Here is a 17,508-nt window from a genome sequence, read left to right on the forward strand (position 1 = left end):
TGAACCAGGAGTCTCCAACAAATGGCGTAACACCTCTTTCGCCGAATGCGCACCTGTACCCAGAACTGCCACGCAATGAGGTTATTGACGTCAATGGTCTTTAGCATCTGTGTATTCAACAGAAAGAAACAAATTAGTCCACGAAGGAGCTACGTATTTAATAAACTCTACAGAGCCAATCCTCTGCCTCGAACCTTTCTCTTTTGCTGCCCAGGTTATTCGCCAAGACCGAGGTGATTACGCACGAGCGAAAAACACGTAAAAGGAGCACGCACCACACCAAGTCGCTAAACCCCTCCGACGAAACAGAAAACAACTCTTCGCGGGGCGGCCCCGGGAGGAACGGGTTCCTGCGGATTTTTTTTTCAAGCCCTTTCAGCATCTCTCGCCTATCTGCGCACCTTTCCCCCCTCGTCCATCTTCGCCCCCTCCCACTCCAATGATCGCCCCACCACCCTCTCCTGCGAGGAGAGCCTTACGTCCCGCCAAAGCCGCCATTCCCCCTCCGCCAAGCTACTTCACTCGCTTTTCCCATCCCCCTCCCTCCTCCCTTTGTACACCTGCAGCCGGCCGCCCCAGTCCACTGGTTCCCCACTCCACTTCCTTCGCTCTCCTCCCGCCTCCTCCGTGGACTTCCCCGAGAGAGGGCGGCCGTCCTGCCGATGGCTACAACTACCGGTGAGGAGTTGGTCAGAGCCTCAGTCCCCAACGGAGCCACAGACGGACAGGGAGAGGCGCGACGGGTCGGCAGGTAGCGCGGAGACTTCAACAGCCGAAAGCGGAGACTTCGACGAGTGGAGGGTGAGGTCAGGAGGCCCTTCCCGAGCGAGTCACCCGTTGAGAGAAGAGTTAGGTTACCGCAAAGCCGCCACCGTCGAGCACGCACACAAATACCCGTGATAAAGGGTTTGGAGTTGGAGGCAATCTTCGTTATTTTTGTGAAGAAAAATTCGGAGTTTCCTCGAAGTCAGCCCCTTCAAGAGCGGCCTCTTAAAACCAGTATTCTTTTCTTGTGTGTGCATTGAGTTCGCGTTTCAACCGTGTCTCTTCAGTTCTTCACGACTTTCCCAAAAAAGTGAAGTAAGATCGCCTTGAGGAGGAGTTCGTCCTGTTGCTCCGTCCGTTAGTCCAACCCATCGCCCGCACGAGAAGACGGTCGGCCCGACAGGAATCATCCGAAGGCGGATCGCGGTCGTGGAAGCACATTCGAGGGGACCGACCGCAGCGATAGAGGGAATTTCCCGAGGTGAGTGTCCCTCGAGGCGGTGCCATTGCCGCCCGATGCCTTCCACTCAACTCACTCCATTCCGAGCCGGAAGTCTCGGCGTCCCGAGATATTCCCCTCGCTCCTACTTCAGCTATTCGCACCCCGGAAACGAAGGGGAGAAGGTTTTGTGCGCCGCCTCACTCTGGCAATTAGCAGGTGCCGAACTGTCACTGGGAATTTGTCCTAAACTATCTGTGTTGGTAGTATGATTTACTACTGCAAGATGCAAATTATATTTAGCAGTAGGGGGAAGGAAAAAGTGTGTTAAAATCTATCATTTTTTAATTTTATGAAAGGTAAATAATAGAAAAGTTGTAAGGTACAATATTTATACAAAGCAATATTTTATTAATTCTTAGAGAGTGATTAAGCGTATAATTGCATGTCGTTTGAAGATATATGCTAGTACATCACAAAATCACAGTACGCAACTGAAAAATATTATTATAATTCATTTACTGGGAAACAATCTTTAACATCTGCCATAACCTATTTTGAGAGTTTAAAATATTGGATTTTGTCAACCTGCAGGTAACGGACTGACCGTGAGGTAACACTGACTTTTTTCATCAGGCGTTTACGAGATGAGATACAAGTTCAGCCTCTGGCTAATTTTGCGTAGATTGACGAATTATATAGCTGTTATTTACCTCGGTGAATTATACTTGTTCCTTCCTTAGAAATATTTTCTTTATCCTTTCGTCCAATTTTATTGCAATTAAATAACGTAAAGTTGCTATCTCCATAAATATTTTCAAACGACGAGCACTCGATTAAATACGAGGGTCATCCGGAAAGTAGTACCCGTTCGTGAAATAAAGACACAAAAGTAAATATTAACAAACATAAAAAATTTTATTTGAAAGAGGATACTTTAAACTACTTCTCAACATAATCTCCAAGCAAATTAAGGCATTTGTCATAACGTGTGACAAGTTTCTGTATTCCTGCTGCATAGTCCTTCGCCGCCAGCTCATTGAGATACGCGAGGGACCCATCTTGCACAAATTTTTGCATAATGCAGATGGTGTTTAACAATTTCATGAACAATTGTTCGAGAAACATTGGGAAAATGCTCACAGATGTCATCAATTGTGACGCGCCGATCGTTCCTCACGAATTCGTCAACTGAGCTCACCAGTTGGTCTGTAATGACAGACGGTCTCCCCGAACGCTCATCGTCGTGTGTGTTCCCCCTCCCCATGTTGAAGTTGCGACACCACCGCCGAACAGACGACTCGTCCATTACATTGTCTCCATACACCTCCTTTAATTGGCGATGAATATCACATGGGCGAACGTTTCTTGCATTGAGGAATTTAATCACTGCCCTCACTTCACAACTGGCGGCGTTCTCAATTTTTTTAAACATTGTAAACAATCACAGAAACAACACAGGCAATGCTAGCGTCACGCAACTTGGCTCAGAGAAGGCAGACAAGCCACTGAAGCTATCTGACCTCGTCCAGCGGCTACTCGCGTCGTCAGCACTTCATGCGGCACGAACGGGTACTACTTTCCGGATGACCCTCGTAAGTTCATTTTGATGATAAAAAAATTCTATTTGCCAGGAGTTTTAAGCATCAATTTGTTTCATATTTAATAAAATATTCTCACTTTTGGTACATTAAATATTGAAGGTTTTAGGAGCCTTAATAAAAGGTCGAAATGAGCAAAGTTTATTTTTCTGAAAAAACTGAACGTAATGTAAATATGACTGTAAATATTTGTCTTGTATTATCTTATCCCTTAATTTCAAAACAAAGTTTCGAGAAGAGAGAGTATTAAAGACATTGACTCAGCCCTTTTGCACTAAAAATAAATGATAAAAAAACACGCGCCCAGATTAATCTATTTTTTTCCTTCTGCTATTGAAACTACCAAGGAAACGATAAGATTGGTATAATTCGATTCATAAAAAAACTATTAATGGGCAGTAACACAATGTGTCCAAAAGACTCCTTTGTGGCATGAAAAACTGATTTTGGAGAAATATTGCCGTCGTTGATCAGAATTTTGTGAAAGTTCATCGTTTTCAGTGAAAACAGTAAATACCAAAGATATAAGCAATGGCAAGTAGGCGTTGCAATATTAGCAGACAGATATATTCTCTTATGATTCTTTGCTGTGCCTCACTAAAACTATGAATTGAGTCATTATATGAGAGGCAACTGTCAAATCTGTGATATTAAGAACAACGCAGGAAGATTGAAACAGATTTCAGATCAAATACTTTGTTTTAGTGAGAAACGATGAAAGAATTGTTCAAGTCTCGGGAAATAGTCTGTGCCGGTTGTTGGTATGCATTAGCTGATTACATTTTTCTTAAAATTCTTAATTAAACCGTATGCATTGACATCAAAGCAGTCCCAAAACAAATGGGCAAGAAATTAGCCGTATGGGATCGCCACGTGAGACTCACATACTACCGGCAACATGGATCAGCGATTGGTTCGTCTCCATCTACCACCTGGACTATAGCGGGCATAGCAGGATCCTGGAAATTCACACAGTCATTGTGTCACTAGTAGTGACCAGAGACATCTCCCGGATTTGGACCACCGCCTCTCTATGCGGATTTCCACGCCACTCGTCTGGCTAAATAGAAGTATTTCAACAAATGCGAGGGTTGTTTGATCCGTAGGCATCTTTTGCACCGGGCTAGGGGCTGGCTGCCGTCGGCCGCACGCGGAGGGAGACTGTGAGGGTGGGGAGGAATTCGGGGAGGAGGAACTACGCCGAAAGGTTCATGGCGAGTTGGACTCTCCATTGGAAGGTGTTCCGGATCTGCCCCGGGGCATGATCGGCCTAAAGGCCCAGAGGGTGAAGGTATTGGGACGTAAGTAAATTTAAGCGGGGATAATTAATGCAGAACTAAAAATTGAATCATTGTAATCTATGGGCGAAAGATGTCATATATAATGTTAGTTAGGACTTTTGTGTTTAGGATTACTAAAATGTGGATTGTCAGGGTCCATCAAAACCCTACCCTAAACCGGGAGACCCTAACTTACTTACAAACTCGAACGGCTTTTTGAGAGGAAGGGAGCGTCTGGCAATGTACGACCTGATGGCAGGCCCGCTGGCACGAGTGGGTTGCCACCTTCCCAATTGGCCGCACACATCCCATAGGTAATGACCTCCCGAAAGAGATCTAAACTGATCCGTCCGAGGTACATACTGGTCTAAGTATAGTTGATTTCCTTCGCTAGGTCTTCTTTCCTTGAAACTTTTCCCATTTTTTTCTATTTATTATGATACAACAACCACACGGGTATTTTTATTACAAAAATATTTTTAATGAATTTCGATGAAAGTTTGTGAAATATGTTTCGATGGTATGCTGACCGAATGGGTACAGCGGAGCCGCCGAGGACCCCCCGGTAGTTTAACTAGTTATAGCACTTGGCCGAACTGCGAGAAATCCGGGTTCGAATCCTAATCAAGGCGTATGAAATTTGCACTTTGATGTTTATGAATTTTAATGCATATTAGCGGTTGAATTAATTAAAGTTGATTCACTCATAATTAACTGTGCCTCCCGTAGTTTTTCTAATTTTTCCTAACCTTCATTTCATTTACGTCCTGTTTTTTTCGCGGAGGAATAAAGATACCGAGTCCGCGCTTAAGGTTTCCACTTGCGAGAGATTGCATTCACTCGCATGTCAAATCCCCCGAAGCGCTGTCAATGTCGTTCAATGCCAAAGGCACCCTCGCGGCCGACGGGAGTCCCCTCCCGAGGCTCTTGCCAACCCCGCATTCGTACCACGGAGCGACAGAAAGCTGCGAGACCCCACACACCCACGGGAGTGTGCAAGCCCACGCGAAAACTCGGGGCGGCCAGCACTCCCCACACCACACCACGCCTCCGCCACGCCCCGGCACCCGTTCCTTTCACCGCCACCCTCGCCTGGAGAGAGGGGTTGCCGGAAACATTCCCTCCCTATCGCGCAAGGCCGCCAATCCCCCCTTGGGCGAGCGCCTTCCCCACCCACCCTCTGCCGGACCACCCTCTCCCCTCACATACCCCCGGAGGGAGGCCTCCGCACCGCCCATCCCGCCCGCCACTAGAACGGTTGCATGTGCGTCGGGTGTCGAAAGTTTTCTCCGGTGAGTAGTCAAGGTCTCTGGGAGCGGTTGATTGATCAGGGTTGAAGAGGAATCGGGTTTTGTCCGTGTTTGAGGACATAGATGGCGGCGCTGTGTTGGCACAATTCCGGGAGGCAGAGCGGGCCGCATAGAAAAGGGGTGAGACGCACTTAAAATGTCAGAAACATTTCAATATCAAAATAACATTTCAATAAAAATTTCAGAAACAGCCTCATAGGTTTCAGCATTCAAGAGCCACACTCGTTGTCAATTAATGCATATAGATGGATTACCGACCAATCAACGTCACTATCGTCCACTTCCTGAATATCATTATTAAAATTTTTGAATCAGTCAAATCATTAAATCTGTCAAAAATCAAAGTAACCTTAGTCACTCTATGGGCATACGTACCAGACTAATAATATTAGAGAAAGAAATTGGGTACACCGCAAACGAAATCAGTGTAAAATAAGGTCAATTTGGCTTAGTTCACCAAGTTAACCATACTTTATAATTGTGATAGTTCAGAGTCGTCTTATTCTTCACCATTCGTCGAGAGCGAGAAAAGTGGAAATAAGTAAGGGAAACTTACGTCAGAGCGTTCGAGCCTTCACTTCTCTAGCTAAAAAGTCTATATCAAGATATTTAGATTAGATATTAATTGTTTGTGCCTTTGAAAGGCATTTCTCAATTTCGACGTTGATGAAAAGGAATGAAGGTTGCCTTCACCCATTTTTCTACAAAAAAATTCATTCCACGCAAGAGAGAATATATTTTTTCGTCTTCTGCAGAGCCAGTATATAGTACGTATTAGTCGGCTTTCATAATTTCAAACACGATCCCAAAACTCATCGCGTGCGACCCCCGGCCTTGATTCCATCGGCACCCCTCGCATTCCCCCTTCCCAAGTCCAGTGCCCCTTCCTTGACCCCGGCGGGGAGACCGTAATCCTCTCGCCTGATCACACCGTCCAATGCGCGAATGTTTGAGTAGGCGACGTCAGCGTACGTTCCCTCAATCGAAGGTCTCGGGTTCACACTCCGCTGCTCTTTTCTCTCTTCCTGACCGCCCGATACCACACCGATGGTGGGTATGCACGCGGCGAGGCTCTGCAACCGCGGGATAATTCACAACCGTAAGGGATCGTGCGCCAGTCGTCGCGAGAGAGAGAAACCGTAGGGTACATTTGAGCGTTTAAATTCACTTTGATGAATTATACGATGAGTTAATTATTCCTTGGAAAGCTATGACTTAAAAATTTTTAAAAATTTCATCGTGCGACTTCACAAAATAAAAGAAAATATACAGATAAAATTACAGATCAGACCAATGAACGTAATGAGTGTATTTGGAAAGCTGCGCCCGCCTACTTAGATGCGTGACATTCTCACACTCGCCGAGTGCTTAGTAAGGGTATGGATAATTGAGTCCCTGTGAAATTCACGCTTCAATAATAACGGGGCCCAGTTCTCGTCTACGTACCGGTTTCCCAGGAAGAGTTTTTTTTTCTAGAAATAGTATACTTGTAGTATGACCCAGCTGTGGAGGAGGTAAGGCATTCGGAGACGACAGGGTTGAGCAGCTACCCGTCTCCCTTTTTGAGTTTAACATTTTCTCATAAAAATGTGCACTTATGCCACGTTAAGAACAGGCAAGTAAGTGGTGTTAGCTGCGGTAAGAAGTGAACAATTTCACGTGAACTATCAATGCAAGGAAATGAGTTAATTCCTCCATTTTTTTGGGAGGTAGGGGAGGGATTTGATGCCAGGGTCATATACCCAATAAATCTTCCTGTTACTCACGCTCCTTCCGGCGATGCCACGGCAACCACGAAAAAACACCGCCTCACGTCTCCCGAGAGCCTTCCTTTCCTCCCCGTGGCCCAGCAGGTGCCCCGACTCGCCGAGGGCCACCACCACTAACTTGGGCGGCAGGGAAGGTGAAGTGGAAGGAGGAGCTGGGTGGTTAGACGCTTCTATCACCGCTTTTTATAGGCGACGCTCTGCGAGCAAACAGTTTGCATTCAAGGCTCTCACCCACGCACAGATACATAAGCATGTGCCAATAGAAAAAAGCACATGGCTGGCTCGCCTGGATAGCTTTGCATACGTAATCATTCCTCACTGCAAAGCATAAGCTCAAGTGCATAGGTATTTCCATCGGGTTTCTCAAAGTTACGACGACTAGTGCAAAACGGCGCTTCAACTTTTAAAACATTTCTGTTGTATCGCTCGGAAAAGAAATATCGCGATTTTGCTGCCAACGATTACAGATTATCACGTTCGATCGCCCATCATCATCACTCGACTGCATGCACTCTCACCACTACTCCAAGACAAATTATGTCACATGATATTAGTACCGGGCGAGGTAAAATGTGATAAATACGAGTTTGATCACAAAGTATTTTCCACCATCTTCCACCTTGAGATAAAGTTTTGCTGTCCTTCTTAAACAATGAAATCAGCTAAAATATATTGACTCCAAAGAAATCTCGTGTCAAAATATTTGTTCATTTTTTTATTAAACATCAAAAAAGACGACAAAATTTCACATTTCTCGAAATAAGTTTGAAAGTTCCAACGGTGGAAGTTTTGTGTCTTCCGGTTCTTTCCTTTTACGCATCATTAGTACCAACCTAAAATGATTATTGTGAAGATACTTTTCGTCACCCGAACCAATTCCTAACGTCTCAAGTTTTGCGTTGAGTTTTTCTAATAAAATAAACTTGAGTATCAAAATGGATCTAAACTAAATTAATAGATTAATCAAAGTGTCATCTAAAAACTGGCTTTTGACTAAACGCAGTGACCGTGTGTAACTCATGTATCCTACTCAATGCAATGTAAGCACGAGGGAGACGCAAGTGGAGGCAAAGAGTAGTCGGGGATGAAGCGGGTGCCCCCGTGGGGATTGCCTTCCGGGGGGGGAATACTGGTACGCGTGGCAGACGGAGACCACCGCACGCTTGGAGGGACGCGCGCCGGCGCCTTTGAAAGACCTGCCGGCGCCTCTTTCAAAGGCGCCGACACGCGACTCTTGTTCCGGGAAACGAAGGACTCCGGACTGACTTCCGTGCAGGGATCCCGGGCACCCGCTAGTGGTGAGGCGGTCTCCACCCCAGCGCAGTGCGCGAAAATTCGCTGCCCCAGGAAGTCGCCGGTCGCGGCCGACCGTAATAGCAGCAAGTTCCCAATCGACCCCGAGGCCAACTTTCGAACTCGCGTCAGTTGGAATTCCCCGAGAGCAAGTGTAATGCGAGCGGGCATTGCCGAGATTAGGCCAGGCACTGGCGACATTCTCGCGACGCATTTAATGTCGACTTCCTCTTCACTTTCGTGACCAATGCAGGCAAGTTTGAATGATGCGAATATGTAAAAACAAGTTAAATAACATCGACCGAGAACGTTTATTTCTCTAGTCTTCCAGTGCGCGTGAATATGTCTGCAATTAGTGTCATCGTTTATCCTACATGCAATCTAGAAGTATCTGATGAACCGACAATTCGACATGCGAGAGACATTTTCATACGATTTCTTTTTTTAAATAAGTATTGTAAAATAGGCAATCTGTTTCGTCCTCATTCCCACTTTACAATAGTCAATCACGATGCGAAATCCATTCAGCTAATGGTATGTTATGAGCGAGATCTCCATGGATACTGGCTGGAACGTTTTTATTTAGATTTATGACGCGAAATTCAGAGATTTCCATTTTCTCGTACTTATGGCGAAGCCAGCAGATTTTGTTGCATAGAGATCGTCAAATTAGCGCAATAGCTCATCCATTCCAACCGTCAACCCAACCATCTCCCCGGTTACGACCCAATCGTGAAGATTTTATTTATTACGGGATGATGATGTCATTTTAGATAAATTGTAATGATTAGTTTGCGAAATGTTCGATCCGTGCGGGAATGCGTTTTCTTTCGCGATGTCTCTCGAGAGGACGCCCCAAGGTCAATACCATCAAGTTGTGGAATTTTAGAATTTCAAACCCAACCGAATATACGATACGAGGAGCAAAAATTATAGTATTCCATAGCAACAACCAACGGACGCTCAAAACATCACTTTAAAAGAATGGCGATTCAATGCTTAACTGGCTGCAGCATAGTGAGTGCATTCCATATGAATTAAAGATATTTGCTCATTTACCGCACAAATTTATTATATCCCGTAACGTATTACTCTCAATGTTTACACATATAATTTATCATCTGTCACCTAATTCATGATAGCTGTTCTCCAACATTGTCTTTTTGATGAAGTGCATACTTTGAAGCGGCGACAATGCAATAAAATTGTAAAACATTACCAGGCAGCATTCATTGCTCCTTAGGAAATGCCAAGAATTTAATCCCGATAGCATTGACTTTACGTACGGATCACTACAGAGCTACTACGGGATGGTTGCGTAGTTTCCTGCACTGGGAACTGAAAAGATTCTGGTGGCGTCTCCTACTAGCCGAATACGCATATTATACGAATCGGACACCCATCGGAAAGTATCAAAAAGACCAAGCCACGATTCCATAGAACTGTCGTCCGCGATTGGTTCCTGATACCTCCGCTACGCATCCTCCTCCACCCCCATCCCCTTGAACTCCGGTGGTCGCAGGGTTTACCCGTCTTAGCTTGACCTCGGATATGCGCTCCATGGTCGGCCGCAGAATGGAAGGCCTTTGAAATGAAGGCGTGGGAGGACGCATGGACCCAAAGGGGAGGCCCACACATCTCGGAAGGAAGGACTCTCTGTATGCCGCTAATTGCACACTTCCAATTTCTCCGTTGCGAAAACTCAAATAGTCCCACCCGATGACCTTCCCGCTCTCACCTGTCGAGAGGTGCAAACAAAAACCCTTTTGCCTTATATTAATTTAAACCCCACCCTCGCATTGCACACAATCACAGTGTTCCAAACACTGCAGTAACAGTCTTGGGATTTCAAGGCGGTTGAATTAGAGATTTATTCTAGAAAATAAAACCAACTGCACCAACGTTTGCGAGAGGAAAGAGGGACTCTTAGTCGGAGAGTTTTTCCGCTCTCGATTTAATTCGACGAGCTAGGCACATCATCGGACATCCTCGTATCGCAGAATCAATCCCAAGCAGCTTTAATTTATTCGATTTTAATCCATCACAGTACAGGTGGATCACGGAAGAAGCGATCGCCTTCTTATTGAATGAAAATGTTGAAAAACGAAGGATAAATCACAAAAATGTTGGGTGATTTCCCTTTGTCATGATAGACACCTCCATGATCGTCTAACCATGGAGATATCTAGCTTCGTATTTACGGATCAATTAAATCAGTTACCTCTCCGGTATATTCGGAAAAAATATAGTTTAACGCAAATCAGTACTCCGCAATTGAATAACTATTGACTTAAATGCTAGTTATTCAACAGGTAATGGCTAAAATATTTGGAGAGCAAAACATTTTTTTCGTAGATCTGTGCTACCGTATATTTAGAATCCAACATTAATCCATACAAATAAAAGTTAACCCATAAAATCCATGCCAAAACTGTATCACGTAAGGCGCATAGTCTTATCCTGTGGAGCGAAAGTACAAAAAAATTAACTTCGCTTTATGTTATCCTCTCTTTAGGCATAAACGTCACGAAACGAAATTTGAGCCACCCAAGTCTAAAATCTTATTTGAAAATAATATTCTTGCTTTCTCATTCCGGGTGGGCAAAACTAATGCTAAATTTCAGAATTAAGGGATAGGTCTTCACTGACCATAAATCTGGGAATATTTATTGATATAGTCGATTTGGCAGTATTGGACCGGCGGAGAATCCATATATTTTTTTGCAACTTATCCCCATGACCCAGAGAGAAGAAGGATGCACTCCTGGCTCAATTCCACAAGTCCAAAACCAGTCACCGATGAAAATGGGCTGGGGAGCCAAATTATAATTTTCTGTGAACCGGACCATACTGTGGCACGTACCACAAATCCACGAAAACTGTAAGATTTGGATGGAAATCTAAACACCTGCGGTACCGTATTGTCACCGGAAACCAAAACAAACAACGGAAGCCTCCCTTCGGTAGAGAAACCGACAGATATCAACTATTAGAAAACGAGACAGCGAAAGATGCCTTTATTTATGTCATGGGTTTATTTATACACCCACCTGCGGCGCACCTTTCAGACGAACAAAGAGCGCGTTCTATTTCGCCTCGAGTGGCTTTCGGCGCCTCCGACGGAATTTTCCGAAAGGCAGCCGAGTGAAATGCGGCTTTGACGTTGAATTTTGCACCTTCCGGTAGGCAGCCTATGGCCCCGGAGGAGCGCCATCTTCGATTTCGGTGGTGATGCGATGACAATGATGGATGCTATTTTATTCCGTGGAAGAAACAACCAAGAAGTCCTCTGTGGAACACTCAGAGTGAAGTCAAGGAGTTTCGCCAAGAAGGGGTCCTATTAGGGGCCCTCATAAAAAGATAATGGGGTGCCATTTGAAGGTCGCTCGTGGATATGAAGCGAAGTCCACCTTTGTGGAAGAGTCGTCTGTGTATACTTCGAGGCGGTGTCTGGGAAAAACCAGACCGAAAGAAATGCTCGTGTCCAGAGTGAAGGGAGGCAAGAGATTGGCGGTTGGAAAATAATGGATCCTCTTTTTTGCGGGGACGTCGAGAGTCGCCATGTTGAAGGGCGTGACGTGGAAGGCGGGTCGGGTAGAAATCGGGAGGGAAGAAGCGTTCAGGAGAACTCGCAGTAAATTCCCTCCACCTCCTAAGGAAACGGCACTTTTCGGCAATCGAAGAAAGCAGTAGTCCAGATGCGAAAACGCTGAATTTCGCTCAATATCTATTTTTGCATGAACGTTTGGATTTCTAATTCGAGTAGTTGTCATTGCTCCCATTGGATTTTCAGCAAGAGAAAGAAAGAAAAGCAAACACCTACGACACCCAAGAACCACCAGGTTGGCTCAACCCCGGACTAGGTCAATGGAAGGAACAAAAGGTTTGGAAGGTTTAGTTTACGGGAATGGGATGCAAGTGCCTATCCAGTTGCTAAGTTATACAACCGCCGACACGCTAATCGTAAAACCTGGACTGATTTTGTTTTTGGGAAACTTGCGCATGTAATACCTTTATAAGCAAACCAAGGAGTAAACCTCCCGCTTTTCAGAGAACACATGCCTCGACGCCTTACAAGTCACTCTTCCCCCACTCTCCCTCCGTGAGGCAAACGGCAACGTCCTCCCCGCCCCCTCCCCTATCGCGCCCCCCTGACGCAATGCATTGTGGATGCACGGGAGAGAGAGGCACCTGTCTTCTTGAAGTGAACCCTCAGCGCGAGGAGAAGGTCCGAGCCCATGACCCTCAACTCTCTATCCTCCCGCACAAGAAGACGACCGCGAAACGGCGTTCGTAGCGGCGAGAGGCTCCCGGTAAACATGGCGACGGCTCGTCTCGGAATGCCGTGAGATGTGTGTGATCGTGGAGCACATTGGAGGCGTGTGACAAGTGTGCGCTTAAACTCGACTGGGATTTCTGTTTTCTTTTCACGTAACCATCGCACACCCATCCGCGCCCATGAACTAGAGATTAATTCGAGTCGAGTTTGAAATCAGAAAAAGATATGTGTCAAGAAATGCATATTACGATGTCCCGAATGCACTGGTACACAGAAAAAGAAGGGATATCACTGCAATTTTTGCTCTTTTAACTATTAAGCGTACGATGATAATGGCCCACGGACTTGGAATTTGTTTGTTCGAAGTGGAACTCCACTTAAGCCGATAATGACGAAACGGAGAGCACTCGCGATGACCATCTTCAAAACGACGCAGTTAGTCCTTGTCAATGGAAGGGCGAGTCGGGGAAAGTCAAGGAAATCCCAACGCTTTGTCGCCTTGGGGACGTCCCAATCCATCCCTCCCCCACCACGCGCGTCCCTCGGCATTCCCCGGACCCCATGGGCTGTTGGTTGTGGGTGAATAAATAGGGAGGCTTTGGCTTTTCCGCTTTTGAGTGAATCAGAAGTGCGTCTCTGAGCTGGACGATGAGTGTGTGACAGAACGAAGGCGAACTCTTGAATAAATATGTCACGTTTTTATACAGCGGATTTTTCGAAATCATGGAAATCTAAGGTGGTCTAAATAAATCCGCGAAATGCAGTCTATTTAATTGCTTCAATACGTAATATTTTATCTAATAATGATATATCTTCGAAATGACGAATATCATGCAAAATTATTTTCTAACGAACAGAAATAAATGAGCCAACGTTAAATGAAATCGGAATTCTTTTTCCTGAAGCACTCCATCGCCAAGGTGAACAATACCGCTTTGGGACTAAAAGTTTGAAACGGCAATGGTTTCGAAAGTTAAACGACGTGGCGTAGCAAATAATAGAATTCTTCAGTTTTTAAAATATGAATTGCCCCTATCGAGCACAATATAAACAACAAACATTCATATATTTTACTGTTTCAGGCTTAACTTCGTGGAAGTATGAGGATAATGGGATGAAATTGTTACGGTGATGATGGAGGCGCTTGTCTTGTCATGTTACCACTCGAGAGTCACTACGGCAAGTACGGCAGCCACGGCTGCCGAGGACGAATCGAGCCGACTGCCATCCCGTTCGCTTTCGGCCGCAAATAAATCTAGCCCTCGGTAAACAAGGAACAAAAGCGTACTCTGCTCTGCCAAAATTCTGGACAGATATCCGATTGCGTTACAATATTAAACTAAAAAAACTCATACGTACCTCCGTGGGGCGAGCGTGGGTCCAAGCGTCGGTCGTCTCCAGGGAGCAGGCGAGGAGTTGGCATGGGGTGCATCCCCCGGCGGCGGCCCGCAGGCAGGGCAGAAGGGGGAGAGGCACCCACCGGGGCCGAGGGTGGCGAATTGGGCCCGCTCTCGGGAACTCCGAGGTCTCGAGAGCGGGCCCCACACCGTCCTGCTGAATTCGACGTCGCGCTCCTGGATTTAACCTCCGCGCTGCGCGGAGTGGAACCATCCGAGAAGCCCCGAACACTTATCCTCGACTTCTGTCGATGATTTGTCCCTAATTCAATGAATGGTACCACGCCAAAATACATGGTAATCCATAACTTATCCTGGATTATCACACGCCCGAAATAGCAAATTACGGAGAAAACATTGTGCCCCCATGACCACAATTGGGTATATGCCAATGGATAATGAAGATAAGTCACGCCGACGCCAGAGACGCGACACTGCCGAGTGGGAATCGACGATAGCTATCACTCAGTTGACCAAGTCAAAAGGCTTCAAACCACCCATTCGGTGGGGTGGCGAAGTTCGGGGCTTTGGGTTCTTCCCCTCTTCCAACCAGGCTTCGACTTAGGCGTGTTTCTGCGCCTCTCTCGGTCCCCCAGAGTGCGTGCCCTCCCCACCACCTATCCGCCCCCTCGCTGGAGTCAACAAGGGTCGGCTGCCAACTTAACAAAGTAATCTGGAAATGCCAAATTGAACTGGAATAGACAACTTCTTTTTCAGAAAGGCAAATAGAAGAAACAATTAAAGCTACAGAGTAATCAGGAGTTCAGAAAAGGTAAAGCTATCAAATTCCTTTTTTCAAAGAGTTTTCGCAATGTTCTCGCCGAATGTCTCCTATATCTTACCTAATCAGTTTTTTCATCCGATTCCCGAACTGAAATTTCATGTAATGGAATAGAATGTCTGCTGAAAAACATTAATCCAAATAAATGCCCCGGACCCGATGAAATACCATCTTGAACACATGAGTAAATAGCTTCGGAAATATCACCGTATCCAGAAATCACATATAAGAAGCTCATATTCAATGGAACTCATAGTTCCCAGCGATTGAAAAACGGCCGATGTAACCCCTAAAAACGGCGACAGAGAGGAGCTGAGCAATTGAAGACCACTCTCCCTCACATCTATATCATACTAGGCTATGGAACATATAATTCTTAGTTCGATAATGAGCCAACACGAGATCCATGATTTATTGATGAAGAATCAGCACAGTTTCCTATAGGGTAAACCCTGTGAAACAAAACTTACGCTTTTCGCTCGTGATATTTTGGGTTCGGAAGAAAATAATATTCTAGTTGACACGGTTTTTCTATACCAAAAATTTTTTCGACAATGCGTCCCATAGAAAGTTAATCGCAAAGGCGAAAGAAAATGGCATAGATATAAATATTCTGTTAGATCAAAGAATTTTCAAATTGTTTCATACATAGGGTAGACATAGATGGTGTCAGCTCAAATGCAGTAGAAGTTACTTCAGGCGTTCGCCAGAGAAATATTATCGGACCTATTTTATTCCTTCTTTATATTAACAAGTTTGACACCCTGGTTAGCAGTAAAATACGCTTACTAGCCGACGATGCAGTGGTTCACAGAGATTTTAGTTGCTCTGAGGATAAGGTAACATTATCAGATAACTTTAATACAATACAACGTTCGTTGGACTCTTGGAAATTAGAATTAAAATTGGTAAGTGTGTCGTGATACATTTTTGGAATGTGAATAGTTCTCCATCGAAAGCGTGATGCTTTAAAAATACCGAAATATCAAGTTGAGATGCAATTAAATACTTAGGCATTGTCCTCACTCACAAGCTCTCCTTGGTGAAGCATATACAGTGAATATGTGGACGAGCTAACAAATAATTAGGATTTCTTAGCAGAGTGTTGAGGAAATGAGATGGAATGTTGAAAGAGTAATGTTATCTTTAGCGCTGGTTAAGCTTCTTTTAGAGTATGCTGCTAATATCCTCAAGAAGTTAGATTTATGGCCGAATCGGATCGCATGCAGCGTAAAGGACCAGGATATGTAAAACGTTGTTATGATAAACTTAGTAGTCCAAATTATTTCATGATCTAGCCTGGGAATCACTCACGGAGCGAAGGCTAACTTACAGAATTAAATTACAGAATTTCAGAATAAATCTCTTGCATTAATTGGAAGCGGATATCTTAGGAGAGATCATGAATATAAAAGTTTGGAGCCGGCATAAATGTATTCAACATGTCATTTTACCCATGGAAGGAATCAGGACAACTGCAGGTGACCACTCTAGGGGCAGAATTATTGTTTAAATTCAAAGTACCGTCGAATGCTATAATTGTTTTATCTAACCCTTATATTAATGGTCTTCTTGTTACTAGAAGCTAGTGTCGCTTGCATCGATAAGCATTTTGCACTTAGATACAGCAGTTAATGTATTTGTGTCATGATCTATATTCTTTGAAAGATTTTGTATTTTTATTGGTAACTTCCATTTAAGCAAAACTTATGTTGTGACGAAAGCAAAACTTAATTTTGATTCTGCATGCCTGGTGTCATTTCCTGCTACACACACCCTAGAGGTGGCATGTAGGGCACTACGTAGGGGTTCATGCTCAACCTGACGAATGGCCACACCCACGCCTCCGTCGCCCTCGCCCCTACGGAAGAAGAGAAAGGAGCTTTGGAGGCAATCGCTCGCTGGCCACAGCCCTCCGGCTTGCCTTGACCGACACCCCACTTGGGGCCTCTCATGAAATCTCACGGTCTCGAGTACCATGCATCTCGTGATAAGAGTTTTACTCAATATAATCAATACTCAAAAAACTTGATTCTTGTTTTGAATCCGTAAACATAAAAGATATCCGAAATATGTTCTCATTTTACTTTCTCAACGTCACCAACCATACGTAGTAATCAACCCGAAGGTTGGTTTAATAGGTAATGATAGAGTTGACTTAATTCCAATCCACTATATAGCGTATGAAATTCACTTATCAGGGCAATAAGGGAGTGGGGGCCTTTTCTTTCCATGTGGTTCCCCAAAACGATCTGGTACCCTAAAAACCACACAGCATAATGGCTGAAGCTGAAGATCCCAAGAGGTGTCACCCGGAATCAAACCCGGGCCCTCCGGTCAGTAGTTCAGTGCTTTTTCTCACCACCGGCGTCGTTTCAATGCAAATCACTATCGCCTTTTGGTTGGATCCATGCTCTCTTTTATGATTGGCCAACGTCATGATTTAAATCAAAAGATGAACAAGTGCGGCGGGCGCCCTGTTGAATGATCATGGGCAAATAGTACGTGTGGCTCGCAGTGTCCGCCCTCGCTTCCGCGCATACCTATGCTCGACACTGAGTTTCGCCGTTCGCTTTTTAATATTGAACGTCAAC

The 17,508-nt window shown here is 45.0% G+C and overlaps 1 protein-coding gene across 1 annotated transcript in view; it reads left to right on the top strand.

The window, feature by feature from the left end:
- The first annotated feature begins 709 nt into the window (after positions 1 to 709).
- Positions 710 to 17,508, top strand: part of LOC139693806 (probable 4-methylmuconolactone transporter) — a 30,383-nt gene continuing 13,584 nt past the window's right edge. Inside the window, exon 1 of the mRNA XM_071592089.1 lies at positions 710 to 1,246. The gene's annotated coding sequence lies outside the window, so the exon portion shown is untranslated. The remainder of the gene's footprint in view (positions 1,247 to 17,508) is intronic.

Source organism: Hetaerina americana, unplaced genomic scaffold (genome assembly GCF_022747635.1).
Source record: "Hetaerina americana unplaced genomic scaffold, ioHetAmer1.1.p SCAF_5, whole genome shotgun sequence".
NCBI classification, from domain to species: Eukaryota; Metazoa; Arthropoda; class Insecta; order Odonata; family Calopterygidae; genus Hetaerina; species Hetaerina americana.